The 9,521-nt window shown below is 38.6% G+C and overlaps 1 protein-coding gene across 1 annotated transcript in view; it reads left to right on the top strand.

Annotated features, from left to right (window-relative positions):
• The window catches only part of DCC (DCC netrin 1 receptor), a 1,113,394-nt gene that overhangs the window by 203,630 nt on the left and 900,243 nt on the right, over positions 1 to 9,521 (top strand). The window lies entirely within an intron of this gene.

The following is a 9,521-nucleotide window of genomic DNA, read 5'->3' as shown; positions in this document are numbered from 1 at the left end:
ACACACACACACACACATACATAAAACAATGTTGTTGCCATTGTGGCAATGGTTCAATAACATTATGTTCATTATGTTAGCCTCAGTACTTTCTACAAGAAAACAAATCATTTCCATTGAGAGGAGGGGTGATTATAGCTAACAACTTGTAATATTTTCTTTAGGTAATATTGTCAATATGTTCTCACACTTCTGGAATTCCGTAATCTAGAAGTGAAAATCATCTCTAGAACAGTAATTGTATGCTAACATAACTATAAAATAGTATAATTTGTTATATAACATAATATAATGCAACCACATATTACTAATTAGTTATCCATTTATGTGGAGAATGCTCTTACTAGCTCCCATCAAATCAGCTCTGACTCACCCCCCCCCCCCGTGCACCATGACAAAACATTATCTGGACCTGTGCCATTTTCATGATTGTTGACATCTTTAAGTCCATTGTTGTGAGCATGTGTGTTTTGAGTACCTTACTACTTAGGGGCCTCATTTTCCAGCATTTTATTGGACACTATTGTCATATGAAGATGAGTGAATATTATTGAATATGTGTGCCTAGGAGCTCTGGTAGCACAATGGTTAAGGCATTTGACTGCTTACCAAAATGTCAGCAGTTTGAACCCACCAGCTGCTCTGCTGGAGAAAGATGAGGCAGTCTCCTTCCATAAAGATTTATAGCCTTGGAAAGCCTAAGGAGGGAGTTCTACTCTGTCCTATATGGTTGCTGTGGTAATTAAGGTTGTAAGACAACTTGGCTGGGCCATCATTTTGAGGAGCTTGGCAGCTGGATGTAATTATTGCCCATGATGAGATTGTAATCATCTTCATGGTGGAATCTGCTTTGAGCAGTTAAGTAGTTAGTTGAAGGGGAGTTTGGGATGTGGCCTGCTTCCATCGTATATGTAGAAGCTTTGGGAAAGGTCTCAAGCTTTTTGTCACATTTGGATCCTGTGTTTGGCCAAGTCTTCATCTCTAGTTCCTAGTTCCTGGACTTGATTGAACCCATGGCCTTGGTATTGTTCCTGGACTTGAACCGGTTGCCTGCCATACTGCCTGCTGATCTTGATATTATGCCATTTTACCTGTGGATCTTCAGTTTGTTAGCCTCACCAGCCAGTAGCTGTGTGAGTCAGATGAAGCCTCCAGCTCCATTGACCCGCAAATAGAGGCAGAGCTGAAACCCAAGGTCTAATGACCTTCACCCAGTCCCTAGAACCGGCACTCTGAATTTGGGCTTCTAGCCTCCTAAACTGTAAGAGAATAATTTCCTGTTGGTTCAAACCACCCACTTGTGGTATTTTCTCTTAGAGCAGCACTAGAGAACTAAGAGAGTTGCTAGGAATCAGAATCCACTTGATGGCAGTGGTTTTCCTTGCTGTGTGCCTGGGAAGTAATATCAAGATACAGGCATAAATTCTGCCCTCATGGAATGTACATTTGTTATGTAGCCAAAACTATCACACATGACACATGACCTATGATAAAATGAGAGAACATGCCAGGCAGAGTTGAATTATGGTATCGCTCAAGTGATAGAAAAGGAAGTTTTAGAGATTCCCAACCACTCAGTTTTTTACCATCTCCAAAAATATCATGATCCAAAGTCCCATTGTATTTACATATAGTGTTCCTTTGTTTAAGTCTCTGTCTCTCTCTCTCTTTTTGATCTTGCACACCTGCTAAATTCCTGTTTATTATTCAAGAGCCAGTTCATATTCCACTATTTCTAGAACTTTTTTCTTATTATTCCCTTCCCAATGTTGTTGTTGGGAAGCTCTGGTGGTGTAGTGCCTAAGGCATTTGACTGCTAACCAGAAGGCTGGTGGTTCAAACCCACCAGCCACTCATCTGAAGGAAAATTGGGCAATCTACTTCTCTAGAGATACTGCTTCAGAAACCCAAGGAGGCCTTGCTATGAGTCAAATCGACTCAACAGTGGTGAATTTTTTTTAATGTTGTTGTTGATAGGTACAACAAGATAAAACATTTCCCAGTCCTGCACCTTCCTCACAATCTTTGCTGTGCTGGAGCCTATTGTTGTAGCCACTCTGTCAATCTATCTCATTGAGAGTCTTCCCCTTTTTCACTGACCCTCTACTTTACCAAGCATGGTATCCTTCTCCATGGAATGGTCCCTTCTGACAACATGACCCAAGTAGGTGAGATGAAGTCTGGCCATTCTTCCTTCTAAGGAGCATTCTGGCTGCACTTCTTCCAGGACAGATTTATTCATTCTTCTGGTAGTCCGTGGTAGTTGCAGTATTTTTGCCAACACCAGAACTTAAAGTCATCAAGTCTTCTTCAGTCTTCCTTATTTTTTGTTTAGCTTTCACATGCATATGAGGCAATAGAAAATATGATGGCTTGATTCAGGTGTACCTTAGTCTTTAAAGGGACAACTTTGCTCTTTAACACTTTAAAGAGTTCTTTTGCAACAGATTTGTCCAATGCAATATAGTCTGTGATTTCTTGATTGCTGTTTCCATGAGTGTTGGTTGTAGATTCAGGTAAAATGAAATCTTTGATAACTTCAATCTTTTCTCCCTTTATCATGATGTTGTTTATTGGTCCAATTGTGATTATTTTTATTTTCCTTATGTTAAAGTGTAATACATACTGCACACTGTACTCTTTGATCTTCATCAGAAAGTGCTTCAAGTCATCTTCACTTTCAGCAAACAAGGTTGCATCATCTGCATACTGTAAGTTCTTAATGAATTTTCCTCCAGTCCTGATGCTACCTTCCTCTCCATATTGTCCAGCTCCTCAAATTATTTGCTCGGCATACAGACTGAATAAGTATGGTGCAAGGATTCAAACCAGATGTACACCTTCCTGATTTAAAAATCATGCAGTATCACCTTGTTGTGTTCAAATGACAAGCTCTTGGTCTATGTATAGGTTTCTCATGAACACAATTAACTGTCCTGGAATTCCCATTCTTCTTAATGTTATCCATAATTTGTTATGATCCACACAATTGAGTACCTTTTCACAGTCAACAAAATACAGGAAAACCTCTTTCTAACATTCTTTGCTTTCAGCTAAGATCCATTAGACATCAGCAATGATATCCCTTGTTCCTCTTCCTCTTCTGAATCCATTTGCATTTCTAGAAGTTATCTGTCAATATACTTCTGCAACCACTTTTGAATTATCATCAGCAAAATTTTACTTATATGTGATATTAATGATATTGCTCAATAATTTCCACATTCTGTAGGATCACTTTTCTTTGGAATTGGCACAAATATGAATCCCTTCCAGTCAGTTGGACAGGTAGCTCTCTCCTAAATTTCTTGGCATATACAAATTAGTGCCTCCAGTGCTGCATTCATTGTTGAAACATCTCAAAGAGTATTCCATCAATTCCTGGATTCTTTTTTTTTTTTTTTTTTTGTCAATTACTTTAGTGCAGTTTGAACTTCTTCCTTCAATATTATTTGTTCTTGATCATATGCTGCCTCTTGAAATGATTCAGTGTCAACCAATTGTTTTTGGTACAGTATTTGTGTGTATTCCTTCTTCTTCTTCTTTTTTTTAGAATAAATACACTGCAACACCTTCCTTCCCACTTCTTCCCCACAGTTACTCTTCCCTGTGTCCTTCCTGCCATGCACTCCTGCCCCCTGAGCTATGTCCCTGTGCATACACAGCCCTTCTATTCTCCTATGATTGTTCTCTCCAAGGAGCGTATCTACCTGGTATAAATGTTCACCTCATATGCCTGTCTTTTGTTTGGGTGGAAGCCAGAGGAGTGGGTTGAATTCCAGCCCTGAATGGCACCGAGGGGCCATAGTCTCAGTGGTTCCACCAGGCTCTACCAGACCAGCAAACCTAGTCCCTCTTTTTTTTTTTTTTCCTTCAAATAGTTTTGAGTTTTGTTCCACATTGTTCTCCCACTCTATCCAGGATCTCCTACATAGATACCCCTCCGAGTAGTTGACAGTGGTAGCGGGGCACCATCTAGCTCTTCTGGTCTCATGTATAAGCTGAGGATTGCATGTTGTACTAGTCACTTGCACTAATTGTTTCCATGAATCTTTGTTTTTCTTCAATCTTGTTTGCTCTGGATGAGGAGAGACCCATCGTTGCATCTAGATGGCTGCTTGCAAGCTTTTAAGATCCCAGTGGCTACTTGCCAAAGTAGGAGGTGGGCAATGTTTTGTGTAGTGTGTTATGCCAATTGAGCTTGATGTCCCCTGCAACTATGGTCCTGAGCCCACAGGTTCAACTGCTCACTCCCTCTGGGTAGCTGGCTGTGGCCAAGAAGTGACTACAACCTTGTCCCTTGTCAGTTCTACAATATACCTGGGAATTCTTAAAGAACATACAAATTCACTTGTAGAAACATTGTTTGCCAACCCTATACATGGTCTTGGGCAAACACCATCCATCGTCTTTTGATGCTTCGTACATCATTCAATCTTTTGCCCATAGAATCTTTCAATATTGCAATTCAAGGCTTGAATTTTTTCTTCAGTTCTTTCACCTTGAGAAATGCCAAGCCTGTTCTTCCCTTTTGGTTTTCTAATTCCAGGTCTTTGCATATGTCAATATAATCCTTTAGCATCTTCTCAAGCTGCCCTTTGGAATCTTCTGTTGAGCTCTTTTTTTTTTTTTTCCATCATTTCTTTTATTTACTTTAGTTATTCTCCACTCAAGAGCAAGTTTCAGAGTCTCTTCTGACTTTTTTTTTTGGTCTTTTCTTCCTTTCCTGACCTTTTAATGACCATTTCCTTTCTTATGTATGATGTTTTTGATGTCATACCTGAACACATCTGGTCTTTGGTCATTCTTTTTCAATGTGTGTTCAATAGGCATCAGTAAGGATTAATCATTCATCTGCATACTTATATTACATAGTTCTCATATATTTTCTTTTCTTTCTGTACTATAAGGTCTTTGAGGGAAGAAACTACACCCACTCCTCATTACTGATATTTTTAGGTTACAAAGATCATGTTGTTATGCAAAAATCAGCATTATGGGAAACTTCAGCAAAGAAATAAATGCTCCTCAGATTCCAGGAGTCATTTTGGAGGTGGTCCCATGGGGCTGTTCCCTGCACTGAAGGGATTGTTCACATCTCACTTGTGTACTTACTTTACAGATGGGGCGGGGGGGCTTGTGCCATTTCAAACCATAGACAGAGCTGATTGGGTCAGAATTGAAGCCAGGAAGGGACCCACCTTACCTGGAACCAAGCAAAGTTCTTACTGTCCATGTAAACATCCACCTACCTGGAACCACCTCCCACTGGCCCCAGCACCCCTAATTGTGCAAACTGTGGATCTTGGGATCTGCTATGACCATCATTTGTCCTATCTATATCCCCTCTTCCACCCTTTCCCTGACTTGTGGACCAAAGATCTTCTAGGACAGCAGGGCAGCCACTAGCCTGTAGGTACTGCTGGGATTCCCAAGACTAGAGAGTATGTGTACAGGTTAAATGCCTGAGTCCCCATGTCTGGCCTTTCTCTCTCTCTCTCTTAATGTTATTCACTTCTGAGAGAAGGATGGGATGCAAGGGATCATTGATTTGGGGTTCACTCAAAACACAAGGGTCCTTACCTGACTTTAAGGTGATTAAGGTAGTTTTTTTTTTTTTTTTACTGGCCTAGTACCTACAGCATTTAACTGCTAACCAGAAGGTTGGCAGTTCAAATCCACTAGCTGCTCCACAGAAGGAAGGTGAGGCAATCTAGTTTCCTAAAGATTTACCAACTTGGAAACCAAATAGAGTTTGCTATGAGTCAGAATTGATTCAGTGTCAGTGAGTTAGTTTGATTTGTGGTTAATTGCTGTAATTGCAAAATGTTGGATAAGGAGATAGTGGATGAGAATGAGGACTAGAGGTAACATTTTTGTTTCCTATGGGTAACTAGAAAGAACTCTGACACCTATTCAATATCAGTGAATGTTGATCAATTGACTAAATTAAAGAATTATCTGGAAATGTCTTCAAGGTGATATATCAGTGATAACCAAACCAAAACCAAACACTGCCGTGGAGTTCATCCAGACTTGTAAGACCTCACCTTGGGTTTATGAAGCGGTATCTCTACAAAAGTAGATTGACAAATCTTCCTTTTGAGGAGTGGCTGGTGGGTTTGAACTGCCATCTGTGTGGTTAACAGTCAAATGCCTTAGCCACTATGCCACCAGAGATCCCATATTAGTGATAAAAAAAACTCACTGCCCACTAGTCAGATCTGACTCATAGCAACTCCTCCTTGGGTTTCTGAGACAGTATCACTATGGAAGTAGATTGCCCAATTTTCCTTCCGAGGAGTGGCTAGTGGGTTTGAACTGCCCACTTTCCAATTAGCAATCACATGCCTTACATACTATGCTACCAGAGCTCCTATACTGGTGATAGTAAGTAGGAACACGTGTTGAGGTCATTATGAGAACCTAGATAAGATAGGGATGGGATGGTGACCATGACATTCCAATTTTAAGAGTTTTTCCCTGATTTGGATGATCTGCCTACCTATAGTTGAATACAATTTAAAAAACTGGACCCAATAAACATCAATGACATTCATAATCACCTTTCTTTTGTGTTGTGACTATTCATTAGACGTGTATAATTAGGCTTATGATTAATAAAAAAAAAGATTGAGCTGGAATTCTGTAAAATATTTATTACTATTGATTACGAATCAATCTCAGATTTGTATGATAAATTTATCTGCAGAATAGTAAATGAAAAAAAGGCAATGAAGGTAAACATCTCTTCATAAAATCAATGTACTCATGTATAGCTACTTGGAATTTTCACTGAATAAAATGCACTGAATAGACCATTAAAATCGTTAGCTAAATTATCTTTTGTAATTTTTTTATAATTTTATTGTGATTTGGGTGAAAGTTTACAGAGCAAATTCATCTTCCATACAGCAGTTTACATATACTTTGGATCCTGACTTTGACTATAATCTCAGAAATAGGGTCTTTGAAGATGTTATCAGTAAACATGAAGTCATTCCAGAGAAGGATTTTGAGTACTTATCCATTCTGAGTGATGTCCCTATAAAAGAGAAGAAATACAGAGCATCAGAAGGCGAAGAAGCCATGTGACAGTGCAGTTAAGCTGTATCTGCAAGCCAAGGAATGCCTAGGGCTACCCAAAGCTGAAAGAGATAAGGAAGGATCATCCCCTAGATTTCAGACTCCCACACCCTTCAGAATTCTGAGACAAAAACTCTGTTCTTAAAAGCCAACCAGTTTATGGTATTTTATTACAGCAGTCCTAGGAAACTAATGTAGATGATATGGTATAAACTGAAGCACAATACACACATTGGAAGAAGAGGTGGAATAGAAGAGACAGAGAAAATGAAAAGTGACAACACCTGGAGGTGAGGAGAAACGTGGTGTGTTCTAGAACTGTCCAAAGATACTAACAGGTAACCTAGTAAGACAGTGTGGTACAAATGTGGTTGGTAATATAGGCAGGGGCTAGATCATGCAGGGTCTTGCAGGCCATTAAAGCTCTGAGTATATGATTTTGGGTGATACAGGAAACTCCTTGAGAGATTTAGTTAGACATGACCTGATTTACGTTTTGAAAATACTTTCAAAAGACCACTTTGTCTTGTGTGGAGAAAGGATCAGAGAGCAGTAAGAATGAAGTCAGGAAGACTATTTACATTGTTTTCTTTATAGTCTAGGTGACAGCTGATGGTATCTGCATTAGGCTGGTGGCAACAGTGAGGATTGGATAAGAATAAAGGAATTCAGGGGCTTTGGGAAGAGAACTTTAGGGCCTACTATTGGATCAAATCCATCACTCATCTGTCAGTGTGTTGTAGTTTGGTAGATCTTTTGTAATTTTAAAGATATATTTATTTTAGAAAAAAGGAAAACTATAATGTTTAGTCACTTTTAAAAATGTTTATTAATATACTTTTCTATGGTTGTTTTTTCAGTGGATTTACAAATTTTGCTTAAACACCAAATTATAATTATAATTTGGTCTATTGTATAATTAGTCTATTTTGTATTTTTCTCTATTTTAAATAATATACTGAATACTTTCATACATCTAGCCTTTTCTTCATATATTTTTGAATAAATGCCTAAAAGTGAATTTAATGGGTGAAAATGCTATAATGCAAATTGTCAAATCACTTTTCAGAGAGGCTGTACCAATTCATACTTTCAGACATATTTTCAGTTATTGTTTTAAAATCTTTGATTACCTATACATTATCAATATACATTGATAAGCTAAAGGCTACAGTACTTTTGTTTATATTTTCAGTTTTTGATTACTAAAGGATATTTTTCTGCAGTAGAAGTTTACCTTTTAAAGAATCTCTAGAGCAAATCTTAAGGTAAAAGAAAACAAGCAAGTAAACAAATGCTGATCAATTTGCTTTATAAATATCAGTTTTCATTTGCCTTACTACATATGCATAGGTAAAAGACCAATTTCATCCATTATGGACATGACAGCACAGCTAAGATAAAAAGTAGTTGCCACCGTACAAAGGTTTTATCTAACTCCTTCTTCAAGAGGAATTCCATTTGAACACTCACATTAATGGTATCAATGTTTTTCTTAATTATCTAGTACTGCTATAACAGAAATACCACAGGTGGATGGTGTAACAAACAGAATTTTGTTCACTAACTGTTCAGGAGGCTAGAAGTCTGAATTAAGAGCACCAGCTCCACTAGAAGCCTTTCTATATCAATGTGTCTTGGTCATGGGAAGATTCTAGTACGGGGACCCTGGATCCAAAGAATAGGTTCCACTCCTGGCTCTTCTTTCTCAGTGGCAGTAGGTCTCTCTCTGTCTGCTCACTTCTCGCTCCTTTTTTCTCTTAAAAGATAGAAGGTGCCACAGGCCACTCTCAGGTAAACTTCACTTACCTCTGATCAGAGTTGTGATGGGATCAAGGGCATTGCATCCCACCTTAATGGTCTGAGAACTGATTGGCTTATAATATCACACAGGATTCATTACATAACTGCCACATTACATCATTATGTATAACTGCCAAACCACATGACCCAACCAAGTTAACACATATTTTTGGGGAACACAATTCATTCCATGACAATGTTCAACATAATTTGTTGTCTATATTCAGGAAGAAAATACCATGTGAGTTTGAGGAAGAGTTGGTAAAGCTTTCTTGATTAATCTTGTGCTGGGAAATATATAAGTATAATAGCTCAGACAGATGGAAGAAAAGCTATAAAAATGTTATCTAGAAAAATATTTCCAAAAACTGTCTTTATTGACCCTAAAGTTAACAAAAGGCATGGAGGAGTCAAGGCAACTCATGCTTTTCTATTTCATTGTCTCTTCCAGCTGTGGACCCGGTAGGACTTAATAAAGGATTTCTGATAATGAAATAAAATAGGGTGTTGTTGTTGTTGTTAAGTGCCGTCGAGTCATTTCCAACTCATAGCGACCCCATGCACAGCAGAACGAAACACTGCCTGATCCCGCGCCAGCCCCACAATCCCTGCTATACTTGAGCCCATCATTG

This window comes from Orycteropus afer, unplaced genomic scaffold, assembly GCF_000298275.1.
Source record: "Orycteropus afer afer isolate SDZICR_OR568_19922 unplaced genomic scaffold, OryAfe1.0 scaffold00029, whole genome shotgun sequence".
NCBI lineage: Eukaryota > Metazoa > Chordata > Mammalia > Tubulidentata > Orycteropodidae > Orycteropus > Orycteropus afer.
Note: the sequence above shows the minus strand (reverse complement) of the source record. Positions and strands in the feature narration are given on the sequence as shown.